This window comes from Acipenser ruthenus, chromosome 27 (assembly GCF_902713425.1).
Source record: "Acipenser ruthenus chromosome 27, fAciRut3.2 maternal haplotype, whole genome shotgun sequence".
In the NCBI taxonomy this organism is placed as follows: Eukaryota; Metazoa; Chordata; class Actinopteri; order Acipenseriformes; family Acipenseridae; genus Acipenser; species Acipenser ruthenus.
In genome coordinates, this window is record NC_081215.1 from 265,667 (window position 1) to 281,435 (window position 15,769).

The following is a 15,769-nucleotide window of genomic DNA, read 5'->3' on the forward strand; positions in this document are numbered from 1 at the left end:
GTATCATACACTGAGGAGTCACATGCAGCCAACCCCCCCCCCCCCCCCCCCCCCCCCCAACCCCCCCTTCCCCCCCTTCCCCATTCCAAGCCAACCCAACCCAACCCATAGCCACACTCCCTGAACTCCCTGCGATATGATTGGCTGTAACTCATCACCTACGTCATTTAAATACACAACACCTGCATTTGAAGGTTGTGCAAAGCCAGCTTTACAGACTTGTATCCAAGAAGGACATAGGCTAAGACCAGCCTGGATAGGTGACAATGTTTTTTGCCAAGTAAATTGTTCAAATATGAGCATGGATTAATACTTGAGTCTACACGGTTATCTGAGAATATGTGCCTGTGTGTCTGTGTCCACAATCTGCAGAATGATTTGTTCTCATTTTTCTTTTTGCTACCTATTTGGTTAAACGGTACTCCCAGCACACATCTCTCTGCTGCATTGTGAGAGCAATACATTCCTTCTAAATAAAAATAAAACTCAAGGAAATCAGAGGGGATAGAGAGTGGGGAGGGAGTGGGGAGAGAGGAGAGGGGAGGGGGAGGGAGGGGAGGAAGGGAGAGAGTGGAGGGAGTGGAGAGTGTGGATTACACAAACTTGTAAAACGTACTCAGGCCTTTGTTACTGTTAAAAGGAAGGAGAGATTGATTTTCCTCTGTGAACTGAAAATCAAAGGTCATGGTGTTTGCATGCAGCTGAAGGGAATATGCATCACCCTAATGTTTCCTTCCCCATTAGAAAGCCAGCTTTTCTCAGAAGGAACATTGGGATTTCACACTAGCTTTTAATAGGACTGACATTTTTTGGTATGACAGACACGTGAATGGCTGTGAAGGGAGATCCAGTTAACACCTAGCAGTGGGACAAATGAGCTTTTTGTCTGGGGCTTGGGTAAACAAATGTAACTGCAGAATCAATTAACATCACTGTGCAAGCTGCCCTTTACTGAGAGTGGAGGTCCAGCCGATCAAGAAACAGGAGTCCACACCAATCCCCAAGCCAGGTGAAGAGAGGGGCACTAAGAAACTGGACTAGGTAATGCAACCCTGCACTCCGGGTCACTGTAAATGAAACCCATGACAGGGGGAGGTGCAAATAATTTGTTTTATTTAGCAACGATACGGTTGGTTAAAACTCCCCATCCCTGGACCAAAAACCATGTGTGAATGTGATCAGGCTAAATTATATACTTGATTGCCAATTTGGCTTGGCCACTAGTATGAAGATGGAGCTGGATAGGAGTCTGCAGGGCCAGACCCTCTCTATTATTATTATTTATTATTATTTATTATTATTATTATTTATTTCTTAGCAGACGCCCTTACCCAGGGTGACTTACAATTGTTACAAGATATCACATTATTTTTACATACAATTACCCATTTACATAGTTGGGTTTTTACTGGAGCAATCTTGGTAAAGTACCTTGCTCAAGGGTACAGCAGCAGTGTCCCCCACCTGGGATTGAACCCACGACCCTCCGGTCAAGAGTCCAGAGTCCCTAACCACTACTCTCCACGCCTCCAGCAGCACACTGCATTCACCAGGACACTAAGAAGAAGAGAATCACAATGTCTCCCCCCTGCATGGGATAGAGTGGACATATTAACCCATTTCAATAACAGAATTGTACCAGACAGCTGCTGTTCCACAGGGTCCTGTTGGGTTTGCCCAGTATTGTCAGTTTTTTGTAACATGCTTTGGACCAGAGCTGTCCAACAGTTTTGGCTTAGCAATTTACTAGGAAGTTTCTAAAGAGCCAAATGTGGTGTAACCAGACTGCAACCTGCCTCAGCACTTCGGTGCTCATTTAACAAGCTTCATGCTAAAACATCAGTTGTTTGCTTCCACCAGAAACAACAGCTGTAACCTCTGAATCAAGAGAGGCATATTGTGGAGCCTGGTGAGCCCTATAGGGCTCCACCCACAGCTCAGCACTGGGACAGTCCTGCTTTAGCCTAACACATAGAAACATATGAAACAGCGCATGAAGAAACCCACTGGCTTTCACAGTCTGCTCAGGGAAACTCGGTTTGAAGGTTTATAGTTCAATGCCATGCCTTTTAAATATTAGCGCTATTAGCATGATAAACTGAATTGCAACAGGCATAATGATTTTTATTTTTTTTAATTTTTTTTGCAATTATGATTTGAGCTACTTTTGTGGCTGCTTTTGGAAAGGCACATTACTGTAAATTGAGTGTGTCGATTTTAATGCAATTAGTATTTTCTTTCCTTCCCTGCTCGTATTATAATTGAATTGCAGCTTTGCATGATTATGTCTTGTTGCTTCTTCGCTCAAAGTTTCCTCTGTATCCTGCCATGATAACTGCCCAATTTTGCAGTGATTTCTTGCTTAAATATTGCCATTCAGCCGCATCAGTGGCATAACCATTACATTTGGAAACATACTGCGTAAAAATCAAGCACAACGATACAGAAAATGTAGCAAATGCAATATTTTACAATGAAAATTACTGACTCAACTGGGGCCTATGACAAGTTTATTAGCTTTATTTTGTTCCAGTGTCAGTACTATCTAGTCCAAAGCCACAACATCTAAAAAAAATGTATCAAGGCTATTAGTGCTACTTCATTACGTTTTACATACAAGTATAAAACTATTAATAAATAACATCTATCTATCTATCTATCTATCTATCTATCATCACTGTAGAACCCTGTATTGACCTACAATCAGATCCATGTATCAAGTTTTCAGCTTCAATAAAATATTTCAGATATTCTCTATGCTGTAACTTTGTATACTTTTTCCTCTATTATGTCAAAGATTCCTACTTCCTTAAAATACTTAAGATGTGCCCTTTGGTGCAGCCTGATGAGAACCTGGATTTTCAGCTTTTTTTTTTTTTTTTTTTGTCAATCCTTTATTTTCGTCTCAACATAAATCTTTCATGAGAGAGTCATTGCAAATGAGACAAAAATAGAAGGATTGTAAATGTGTTAAAAAATAACGTGAGAACAATGTGGAGTATTCAGATTCCTTTTACCAAGTTATTATTACCATAATGCGTGGGTTAAATACAGTGCAGTATATAAGAAACAGAAAAGGGGACATAGAGAATGCTGCGACTGTTCAGGAAAAAACAGAGAAGTGATCAGAAGAGTGAAGCTTCAGGACGACACAAAGTAATCCAACATTAAAACTATGGGAAATACCAAAGCGGCTTGCAATGAGTGTAAACCCCACATTTGATGAACATAAAAAAAAAATCATTTATAGTAACGCATGACTTAAGCCTTATGACTAATTTAGTTTTTTAAATAAAACCATAACGGATGAGCTACTGGACTTAAATATAACATTCACAATATGATGAACTTAAACCGTAGCGAAAACCCACTGTGTTCGTTTTGCATAACTTTAAACCGCCCGGTTCCAGAAGATGTTTGGGACGTTCTTTTGCGGCTGGACTCCACGTGTTATTTTTGAATTCGCGACCTTCAAAGATGATTGGAGTTGTTCAAAGAACAGTGTCAGTATTGCACTTTGAAATGTTTTGTGTAAAGAACTGCAGATGAATAGCTGCCTTGACGACGCACAGAATGAATCTTGCACGGTGAATCTTCGGTGAGTGATCCACAGAATGTCGGCATTGATATCTAGAGGTGGGCCGGCCCCTTGACGAGGTCTCATGCTTCCCCTCTCATCAACACGCTCTGTTCTGCCCGACAACTTTCCATGAAAAACAATTTAGAAATGGTTGTCTGGGTTGACAAAGTGCCAGCTGAAGGACAAAAATACTAAACCGTGCGTAATGGAAGACGTGTGATTTATCTTGAATAGATGTGTAATAACACAGACCTAAAGCGACATTCGCACGCTATTTGCTGGGGAGAAACAGTCAAAGATAAGTACGCACTCCAGTCGACTTTATAGTCTTACCTTTTAAAGAAAGAGGAAGTGGTGGGGTGGATTACCCATGAACACGTTTCAGTCCAAACTGACCAGCAGTGAAGTTTATCATTCAAATGGTACCAGACTTCCAGACTTTCACATCTCAAAATGCACCAAGTAGAACCGCACCCCTGTATTGATTAAGTAGGGCCCTGTGTATGGGACTTCTGTTTACCATCCAGCACCAGTATACATGTGTGATTCAATAGTCCTGTTTGTAGGAGGGTACTAGATAACCCTCTTTACAGGAAACTGCAGGCTTCAACGACCGAAGAACTCTTCAAATGTCTTCTTTTAGTATATCTTTACATGTCCTACTCTATGTTATGTTGGCTCTTGGTTCAAGGCTCCAATATGGAATCTTCCTTGGCTTGGAGCCATTCAATCCATTTCGGAGTATGTTCCAGAGAATAATGATAATACTTCAGTGTTGGAGAGACAGAACACCAGAACTCTCAATGATTGCAGACAGCATGCCAGAGTTAGGGAAATATAAAAAAGACAGGTCAGCAGGTTAATACATTGCGGCACTATGCATACACCGCCCTGCTATTTCTTTGTGAATACAGCCTCGGCTGGGCTGCGCTGAGAAAGCATGTGTAGGCAGGAGCTTGCGGATTACTGTAGGCTGGGATCGGGGTGTCGGGTAGCATCACTGCAAGCACCCCAAATGAATTTGAATGGAAATAAATGAGTGAGTAATCTGGTTCCAAGTGCAGCCCCTATGTGTGTCTCTGCCGCTAACATTTGCGCTTCACAGTTTTTACTGAAACCTCTACGGCAGTATTAACTGCGGGCCAACTGGCAGCACTTTTTGGTTCGGCTGTGTTGGTCCAGTTCCATTTCAAAAATTCCGGATCAAAAGAGGAAACGAGGGATTGCGATCTCAGTGTTTTCAGCTCGCATGTCTTCTTCGGAAAATGCAAACGGGCAGCGCAGAGAGACTGGAGTTGCAGTACATTTTGCAAACCTTTTCAGTACCAATGCACTTCCTCAATGATTTTTAATAGGACCAACTTTTAAAACCTTGTATCGGTGTTTAAAATCACTTCGGGACATGTGCTCCTAATTTAACTTCAAATCGTCCCTTTTTTTTCTCAAAGCAAACATGAAATCCGATGTATTTAATACCTGCCGATAAATGGTTCTGAAAGGCATTTCCGAATACGCGTATCAGCAGACCTTTTGTTTACTGCTGGCTTTTATAGATCGCTGTTTTATAAACAAGTGTGTTTGTCATTTTGGTGCGTTATTGATTCCCACCTTCAGAATACCTGTTTACTGGAGTGTGGGTGTGCATGCAGACCTGTAGGATTACTGTACCCGCAGCGCTGAGGACACACAAACGCGTTGCCAATCAAATGATTCACGTTTCACGGCACTGCACTCATGCTCCAAGTGAAACAAATCGGCCAGCATGTATAATGACCGCAGTCACTTTCTTGTTCATTAAACAGAGTTCTTTATTTCTGTCTGTCTTTCTTTCTTCGAGCAGTGTTTCAAGAGAGAGGACCTGCTCTAACCGATTAAAGCGAATGACAGCCCAGTCTATCACATGCTGCTCCGTTCAAAAGGCAGTGTTGTTCCGAGGTTGTGGGGACAAATTGCGCGCAGCAAAGGGACTGGAGACGATTTAACCCCAGTGTCACTGAAATCGAGAAACCACCTCCGATATCTGAGCGCTAACCAGGGTTTCAAACGTACCTCTGATAACGCTATCATCACTGTGCGCCCTGTCCATCTGGCTAAGGCTGCTTGCGTGTCTCTTATACAGAACGTGTAATGAGACAAAGCCACAGAGCTGCTGCTGCTGCTGCTCTTGGAAGAGTTTGCACAGTTGATTTGCACTTTCATTATGCTTCTGTCGTGGTTGTTATACTCTGCATTTACCATAGTTTACCCTGGTATGTCTTGTTTTTCAATATGCTTTACCAGACCTCCCTGTGCTTTACTATGCTTCCCTATGCTTTACCAGACCTCCCTGTGCTTTACAGTGCTTCCCTATGCTTTACCAGAACTCTCTGTGCTTTACAATGCTTCCCTATGCTTTACCAGACCTCTCTGTGCTTTACAATGCTTCCCTATGCTTTATCAGACCTCTCTGTGCTTTACCATCCCTCCCTGTGCTTTACAATGCTTCCCTATGCTTTACCAGACCTCTCTGTGCTTTACAATGCTTCCCTATGCTTTACCAGACCTCTCTGTGCTTTACAATGCTTCCCTATGCTTTACCAGACCTCTCTGTGCTTTACAATGCTTCCCTATGCTTTACCAGACCTCTCTGTGCTTTACAATGCTTCCCTGTGTTTTACCAGACCTCCTTGTGCTTTACAATGCTTCCCTATGCTTTATCATGCTTTCACTGTGCTTTATTACACTTGGCTGTGCTTTTACTGTGGGAAACTTTCATAAGGGTCACTTTACCGTTCTTTATGGTAAAGCTTGTTTTTAGCATCTCTGTGTTTCTCGTGATGGAGTGTTTAAAAGTTCCGGATGACATTTAATAACACCTTTCAGTCATGTGTCTGCGGAGGAAAACCCAGGGTTGTAAACTTGACTGTGAAACACATCAACATGACTGTGAAGAACATGACTTTAATGCTAACCACAATGCTGCTCCTATGGTGAGGCTTGGTTCCTAGCCAGCCCTGGCTCCAGTGTGCACCAGACCCGCTGGCAGGTCATTACAGTGCCTCAGTGCCCAGTGAGCGCGAGGGGCAGCCCCTCTGTGAAGACTGGCCTCTGCCGAAGAGCCTGACCTTGTCTAATTGCTAACGTCCACTGCTAGCTTTGTAAGACCCTCGAGAAAATGAAAGGGCAGAACAGTGAAGAATTGGACCGCAATGCTTTTTCTGTATTTTCTGCCGTCCATATAAACACAATCGATATATTTCTGACTTTACCAAGAATGCACACCTCTGGGTACTGCTGGGCAGGTAATTCTCATGGTCAATGGGACTGTCCTTGGAAAGCACTTTCATTTCAGTGTCTGGCTTTAACTGCTAGAAGGATGTGTGCTTGTGTTCTTGCAGCCAATGGCATGCCAGCCATTAGCGCTGGATGACATGTGGGGCAGTTTGGTAATCAGTTGATAAATTTGGTCCAGTATGCAAGGTCATGCGTCTTGTGTGTAGGTAGCCTCTTGTTCCATAAGAAATGCCATCTGTTATGTTTCTGGCTTCAAGGTTTATGTTGATTCACACTGTATCTCTTCAGAGACGGTACTGGTATGTGAGGCTCTTGATGTAAGTGGGTAGACACCATGTACGCGTGCAGGTATGTTCCATACGAAGCTGCCAGTATTTTTTTGATTGCTTTTGTAGTTTAATTGTCAATCAACAAATTAATTTTGAAAATGTTTAATACAGTACTGTACTCACACAGTACCCCTACAGAGAGAGAGGGGGGGGGGGGGGGGATTAAACAGAAATCCTAAACAGAAATCATCTCGTTAACGAACAACGGTATACAGGCTTTATGTTCTCTGCTCAGGATAACATCAGCACATGGAATAAGAAGCACTGCAATTTTAAACAAACTCACTAACAGTGACGATAGATTTCTTGCATTCATTTTCACCGCATGCAGATTGCACAGACAAAGGCAAGACTTTTAGGTGCTGGCGTGCGTATCTGCAGAAGGAATGTGGTTCTTTCCACAGTGTCCAAAGAGGGGGATTTCACAACGAAGGACATAAATTGATATCTTTCACAAAGAAATGCACAAATAAATCACTCATCAGAACAAGGACCCCGATTTCAGAGGAAGCCTTCTGGTCATGTAACAGAATCTGCAATTAGACTGCAATAACAAACAAGCAGGCCTTTTTAGGATTTTAAGCACATGAGTCAAATGAGGAAGAGGTAGTTTAATAACCATTGAAAGCCCTGTCAGAGAATGCAGTGTGTGCTTACTGTCTATCTCAATACGAATCAGTTTAGCCTCCAGCGAGATCTTTCCTTCTCTGTCTCTCTCTCTCCCCCTCTTCTGTCTCTGTCACTTCTCTCTCTCTCTCTGTCTGTCTGTCTGTCTCTCTCTCTCACTCCCTCCTGTCTCTCTCTGTCACTTCTCTCTGTCTGTGACTGTCTGTCTCTCTCTGTCTCTTCTCTGTTTGTCTCTCTCCGTCTCCTCTCTCTCTCTCTGTCTCTCTGTCTGTCTCTCTCCCTCCCTCCATCTCTTCTCTCTCTCTCTCTCTCTCTCTCTCTCTCCCTCCATCTCTTCGCTCTCTCTCTCTCTCTCTCTCTCTCTCTCTCTCTCTCTCTTCTTTTTGTCTTTGTACCAAACAAACAGCATCGATCCTCTTTGTTGCATCCCTTACACAGTAACTGGGTTGACTTGTTTGACCTGGTTATTTTGCACCACATGATCTTCTGAATAGAAGATGCACGTACAGTGGAGTTCATTTGTTATTCTGAGCAACAAACGGCTAATATAATACCTTTTCTGTGCCTTTTATTTACTGCTGGTCTTTTTGTTGTGTGATTCATGGTTTGAAGTGAAAGACAAAAACAAAGAAAAGAAACGCATTATCTGCTCGTTAACTTGTAACTGAAGAGAACAGGTGATGTTCACAGGCCCTATAATCATCACTTTGGCACTTGAGGGTCTGGCAGCTCCATTGGTTTGTTCTGGAGAATAAAAGAAAGCTGTTCTTCCACCCACTCTGGGTGAAGCAGCAAATGACTCCTCCAGGAGGGAGGCTGGTAGAACTCGCTGGGAAGCAAGGAAGCCATGCTTATCCTTCTGCTGGGTAGAGTGGGACATCTTCACTATTTCTTTTCTGCTGTTTTATAAAAATGGTGCAAACTACACACGCCGCCAAAAAAAAAACCCCACCAAAACAATTTGAACCGCAAAGAAGGGCCGCAGTTCACATGCTGCAGATTTGTGTTGCAGCAGATATTTGTTTTACAGTATTTAAAGTAATCGGTAACATTTTGAGAAGAAACAGAGTGTTGATGTCAATACCTTTTGTTGGACCAAGCATGTAAGTTGAAAACATGCAGGCTTTCAAGATCGTGTAAAATTGGGTTTGAGAAAAAAAAAAAACTCTGTAGACTATTACATTTTAAATATGAATTGGCTCATTGTTTAGAAGGCCCTATTCACAAAGGTGTTCTTCAAAGAGTATTTAGAAACAAACTCTTAACGCTTCGATTTAAATGTTGACTTGAAATAAAGTAAAAGAGGTTTAATGACCTGCAATTTTGATTGAATCAAAATGGGCTTAAAAAAAAAAAAATCCTAAACTAAACATTGCTTAAAGTTCTGAAGTTTTGACCCATAAGTTCCTGTGTAGAAGTGTTGCACTTTCTCTATTGACCCATACGATGTCAAGAATTGCCTTGCAGTCCAGCTTCTCCGTTCCAGTTGTAGATGTTCTTTTTTCTTTATCAGGAAATTCATTTTTTATTGCAATACTTTCCTTCTGCTGACCGCACTTTCAGTGCAGTGTTTGTAAAACTGAACACGCGCCTGGAATAAAACCAGGGCAGGATCTGAAAGCGCTGCAAGGGTTAACCTCGGAGGTATTTTGGAATGCTTCTGCGCGGACTGTAGCACGGAGGACTGTTCTCTCATCTCGGACATTCCTTCCTCTCCTTGCGGTGATAAATGGTGACAAGATGCCATTACCACCAGCTTGATTTAACACGCCTAAGCAGTTCCATCTGGGAGCTTACACAGGATGCTAAATGCTCTCCGTACCTCCTTGGAGAGCTCAGACTCCACTGTGGCGGGTCCTGAGACACCTGCACCTGTTCATCTCCTGCTGGCTCTGCCACAGCACAACCCTTCCCTTCCCTGTCTCCAGCCCTGCGTGGCTTTGGTCCTGGGAAACGTGATTACCCCTCTCGCCAAGGTGGAAGATATCCAAGCGATCTTCCAGGACTAGTGATAACCACGCCATTATTTACAAATACGTAACATTGTATGACAAAGGGAATATCTGTGCGCTTTCATTGGGAATCGAAAAAAAACACATACAGTTTGGAAAAGCCAGTCCCATTGACTGTACAGCAACGGCAGCCTGTCACTGTGCTGTCTACTGAAATTTCCATTAGTATAATCCCTCTATTTGTTCTGTCAGTAATGTTTGTGCATGTTTTATTGGTCAAAATAAAGTTTCTCTGATGGTCATAGATCATAGAAGAACAGTGTGTTTTTGGCATTTGTCGTTTGTATTAGTACAGTGCCTTTTTCAGAAGGGTGCAACAGAGAGGATATTAGGAGCTGGAAAGAAACATTGACCCATGAGGGGAGGGAAAGTTTAACTGCTTCTATCCAGCACTGGGAGTTGAAAGTGGTTTGCCACTGTTTCCTGCGGTACGATATCTCTGCGCTGTTATTAGGAGCTGAAGCTGGCTCCCAGGACCCCTTCTGAAAAGAGATGACTATCTCACAGGCTCCCATCCTGATTAAATAAAAGAATCAAGTAAAGTAAGCAGCCATGTCTTCCTCTTACAAGATGTTTCACACAGGCACTTTCAGGCATCATGATAAAGTCCCCAGAGGAAACAATAACACATTGGAATAATTCTGAGCAGATGTGAACATGCTTCAGCGTGTTAACAAGGTTCAACTTGGTGCAGCATTAGAGTCGCATGAAGACTTCGGCTGCTGTCTGAGAATACAGCATGAGGCGTGCTGTGGATGAGCTCTATGGCTTCGGTGAAATTTATTAACACTTATAGATTATGTAAAATGCAATACCAAAGCATTGAAGTTCTGATTGGGAGCAGTGGTGTGGGGTTTATATCTTGCCCTATGATCTCTGAACCCCATAACCCCACACTAAAAACAATTGCACAGCGTGAGGGAAAGAGATCTTAACTAACCTTAAACCATGACAACTCTCTTGTAGGTTTCTATGTATAATAGAAGACTGATGGAGTGTTGTCTGTTTAACAATGCAGAAGTGACCTTACTGAATGATCTTCATATCTATGCAGTGACACAACAGTGGCAATGCTAGGGTTCTGTATGCTTTGTAGTTAGATTTACATTTTCTGGCAGACCGCTCTGGTTTTGACAGTGAGCTGGCAGGCCCTGGCAGTGATGTCATGGCGTGCTTTATAACCCCGGCGAGATCCTTCTGAACGCTTATTGTTCACGGCTCAAAATTCACTGAGAGATGGATCAGAGCTTCTCGCACTTCATGTTTTCAAGTTTCCCCACTCATGAGAGCAGATTCGGGTGTGTGTCAAAGTGTCTCTCCTGTTGCAAGGGCTCCCCACACGGACAGTTGTCTTTGCCCATTGTTAACCATGGCCATGCACTTCACGGGTCTTGTCGCTGTGGTTTTATAAAGAACTGCAGCTGTGTTACTGCAGCAACTTCTAGAATGTAAACTTTAATGCAAACTTTATGTAACTCTTTACATAAACTTTTTGTAAACTTGTGTAAACTTTATGTAAACTTCGCACTGGAGCAAAAGCATAAATGTAACACAAAATTCTTGTTGGGGGGGGGGGGGGGGAGTTTATAGAACATTCCAAATTTTTTGCAGCTGCAATAATAATTCCTAACTTGCTTCGAGGGACGGTAGAGGGATGGCGGGGGGGGGGGGGGGCGGTGACCTTACAGTACAGTGAAAACAAACAGGAGCTCTAAAGCGGTGCTTGTTCTCAGTCTGGTTATTTTTCCTAAACACGCTACCATGCTAAAAGGAATCACAAGACTTGAACAATGGTAGCCACACCAGAGGCGACTGGCACATTTCCGCAATGATTTGACACGGGTTCTCCTGCTTATTCAGCGATGCTGTTGAAGGCACCCTAAAGGAAGTGACCCTTTTCTGGCTGCAGCAGAAGCACACCTCGCAATCCCATGAGCCCCCTCTTTACAAAGCCCCTTTCTTACTAAACCATCTGCAAGAAATGAGCAGTTCTAAAGAAACCCCAATGCTATTTCTTGCATATGGACAACACTACATGGAACATTTGATTCAATCTCATCTACACTTGGATTCGTATCTCTTAATGTAAATAGAGAGAGAGAGAGAGAGAGGATTAATGTTCAAGCAGCACAGTGGCTGTTCCTCGTCCAGTGAAATAAACGCTGCACTCTGTATACGTTTGTGCTGTATTCTGTTTATATAACAATTACATTGTATGGGAAATAAAGCATATTTAAACATAAATTAAACAGATTCATTTGGGGAAGGTGCTTTTAAATTTCCTTCATTTTTTTTTTTGTAAGATAGACGATTCGAGAAAATCACCAGTGTTATACTTAGATGACATTTAGTTTATTTATTTCAACTACCAATGAAGTTAAGTAGCTTGAATATTCAGTTTTATAAAAATGTCCTTTTTCAAGCCACTGTGAGTCAAACAACTTGGCCTGCTTTAACCAATTTAGTTAAAGTGTGTACAAAGTGCAGCTCAGCAGTGAACAGTCACCAAAGCTTAAACTGCCCGATACAATTTGTATTAAACAATAGATTACTATAGAAAATTAAGTGTTTTTACCATCCTATAGGCATATGTGTGTAAATCACACCCGTTTCTGCAGATGTCTGTAATATTCTCCAGATCTGTAAAACTGGCAATTTTTTAATTTTCATTTTCTGTAGATTTCTATAAACACCTGAAGATTTCATGGAGGTGTTCTATACACACACATACACCCTGACGTTTTGTGAGAAAAACAAAGTGTGTGTGTGTGTGTGTGTGTGTGTGTGTGTGTGTGTGTGTCTGTAAAATACATCCCCCAGATAGTGATTAGCAACTCTGCACATTCACCCAGAAGCATCAGAAGTGTTGTTTTTAATTACCATAGCACTAAGATAGGCACTTCAAGGCGTTTGAAGAATGCTGCAGAGATCCAGATAAGATGTGAGGTGCGATGAAAGAGAAAGTCTGTTCATTTTCCAGCCTTTGGGATGTCCATGAGAGAAGGACAGGGTCTATTTGAACAAAGACTGCATCTCAAAGGTCTGACAGGCATGTCTGAAGATGACCACTGTCCATCTCAGTAGAATCCAGCCTTTGTTGGGGAGTTAATTAAGGGGTTTTAATAAATGAGAGAAATGACTTTTTTTTTTTTTTAAATGTTCTCTCTCTTCACAGCTTCTTTCTTTTGATCTGGCTCCAGTCGGTACCAGGCATTGGTCTCGGTGCTTCCCTGCGTGTGGGTGTCTGCTCTCCTCACAGAAAGAGATCTGTCCCGTCCTCGGATTTCTAAACAATCTCCAGACCCCGAGACACCAAAGGGGGTCTGATCTTCTTCTTTTTTTTTTTTTTTTAAATGTTAATTGTTCAGATGTACCTGAAATGCACAAACACAACTGTTACTTCTGGCTGTCTATTAACAGGACACATTTTCAATCGCTATCTCAGTTCAGATAGCTTCAGGGAAGACTTTTGTAACTTTTTTAAATACACTTCAATGTTACCAGTTTCCAGCTCCCTGAAGTTGGTCCTGTTGGGATTTGTTCTCACTTGTACTAATAATCTTAATTATCCTCCATCACAACCTTAACAGCCAATCGGATCACTCAATCGCCACCAGCTACGTCACCATGCACTGGCGCTTTTGATTTGTGTAATGAATGAAGTGGAACTTTTAGTTACTTTCGTTAAATTGTTAGGCAGTTTACAGTTAGCATGCATATATTAGTGAGGTATCTATCCATCGATCTGTCTATCTAATCTATATAATCTATCAATCAAACAAGCCTGCCGTTATGCACACCTTCTTCAGCTGTCAGCGTTTGCACGAGCCCTGTGGGCGCTGCTTCTGTTCTGTGCAATACGAGGGCTCGTTTCAGCGCTTGTTGTATAGGAGCACACTTCACACGCGGAGTAGCGAGCGGTTATGTTTAATGAACAGAGACTGCCAGAGCAGGTTAACTTTAGAGACGTGGAAGTACCGCCTCAACAATATTAAAGTGCCACCAAGGGTCCGTGCACAAATATTAGTGTCAGTAAAGCACGCAGGGGTCAAGGGTAGACTACTCTCCTGTAAACTTGCAGAACTACATATGAGAGAGAGAGAGAGAGAGAGAGAGAGAGAGAGAGAGAGGTAATTAGACGCTCAATCACCGTTCAGAGAGCAACAGCGCCCTCTGCCAGACGCCACGTGTATTGCAGCAGAATTCATCATCTCATTTTTCTGTGATGTAAACCGTTTGGAGATCTTGGTGATTCTTGTATAAAGTAATTAGTGCAGTGAAATGACAGCTCGGGTCACCGGGGAGCTGGGCAGAGGTCTGGCATCTGTCCCTCCCCCTCCCTCCCTCCCTTTATTATTAGTCGTAGTGGTAGTAGTATTGTCAGATCACAGACATATGTAATGGCATATTTAGCACGCATTCCCTACACCTGCATTTATATTAAATATCACTTATTTTACTTTATTTTAAATACACCTTTTTTTTTAAATAAATCAAAGGTCCCAACAACTCATTTCAAACGACTTCACAAAACACTGCAGATGCCTGCGAGTCTAATTCTGAGCGAAACCAGGTGCTGTTTTCGATGGGCTGTTTGTTAAAATAACACGGGGAGCGGCTCGCTTTCATTAGCCTTTTAAGGAGCTGCAGGTGCGAGGGGGGCGCGCGTCTGCCACGACGCCGGAGACGGTTCTGAAGATACCGAACGAGAGAAAGGAAGTAGGGCAGCCTGCGTGAATTAGGAGTATGGAAAACTGGGACTTTATATATATATGTAGGTGTACCTCGACGTTTCTTTCGTTTTACAGAAGCCTACGCTGTTTTAAATGACTGTTTAAAGTTACCATTTTAGTTACGTGACTTTTGTAAACATAATTGGCAAAAAAAAAAAAAATCAATGTGTTTGTGTTTTAGCTTCAGTTTGGCGTGACTCACCGACTTAAGTAACAGACTTTTTTTTTGGGGGGGGGGGGTCCGACCTTCAGGCTATTGGCTTTATCTGTGCCCCCCCCCGACCTTATCGACTATACACTGTTTAGATAAACTGTTGTATATTGCATCCAAATGCCATGAGGTAGAAGTCGAGTTCAGCTAGAAATCTCGAAGGGAAATTAAGGGAATATGTTTTTTGTTTATTTTGTGAATCAATTATGATTGAGTCACGGGCTATAACAGAAAAAACCTAGCGCTTTATCAAACAAAATGATACAACCGTATTTGTGATTGAATTTAGTTTCCACCCCTCTTTGATGTATGACCTTTTGTTGTAATGCGTTTTATAAAAGTGATTGAAGGTGTACACCATGTGACCTATACGTGTGCGTTTTAAGAATCCGGATGCTAATGAACACAAGCCTGGCTTTACTCTTGTATTTTTTATTCTCCAGAAGGGTGCCTGCTCCCCCTGGCTATCCAGCCGTGTTGTCTCCAGCACCAATTGAAAACACACTCTTTATAGGGAACCACAAAATGCGCGCAGGTGAACCCGCTGGACAGGCGACAGGAGACAGAGGGCTGTACTTCGCTCGCTTGGCCACGCCTTCTCTGGAACCTTTTGAAGCTGGTTAAAATTACCCAGCCAGGTAAAAAGAAACAGAAAGAAATTAAAGCCCTGTGGCTAGAGAAACAGTAAAGCTGAACAGCTATGGCCAAAAGTTTTGCATCACCCTATAGAATGAACAATTTGCTTCATGAAGTCGAATGAAACCTGCTTACGCGTTAACATATTGAATTACATACCGCTTTGTAATTGTCCTTATACTTAACGAAAAACTCACAACAATTGAAAAAATGCGACGTTTCCAAATCTAACGTTTAAATACTGTACGACTATTTCTTCCGGAAGACTTTTGTATTTTCTTTGATTACATGATGTTAAATGAAATATCACAATTATATTCATATAGTATTTTTTAAAAAAAAATTATATGTCTCAATCATAACATTCT

The 15,769-nt window shown here is 42.2% G+C and overlaps 1 protein-coding gene across 2 annotated transcripts in view; it reads left to right on the forward strand.

Annotated features, from left to right (window-relative positions):
* Positions 1 to 15,769, forward strand: part of LOC117425012 (paired box protein Pax-7) — a 100,350-nt gene that overhangs the window by 11,552 nt on the left and 73,029 nt on the right. The window contains exons 4-5 of one of the 2 annotated variants that reach the window (XM_059002101.1): positions 12,997 to 13,142; positions 15,209 to 15,403. The gene's annotated coding sequence lies outside the window, so the exon portion shown is untranslated. Of the gene's footprint in view, positions 1 to 12,996; positions 13,143 to 15,208; positions 15,404 to 15,769 lie in introns of those variants that run through there. The other variant, XM_059002102.1, reaches the window with a different exon arrangement.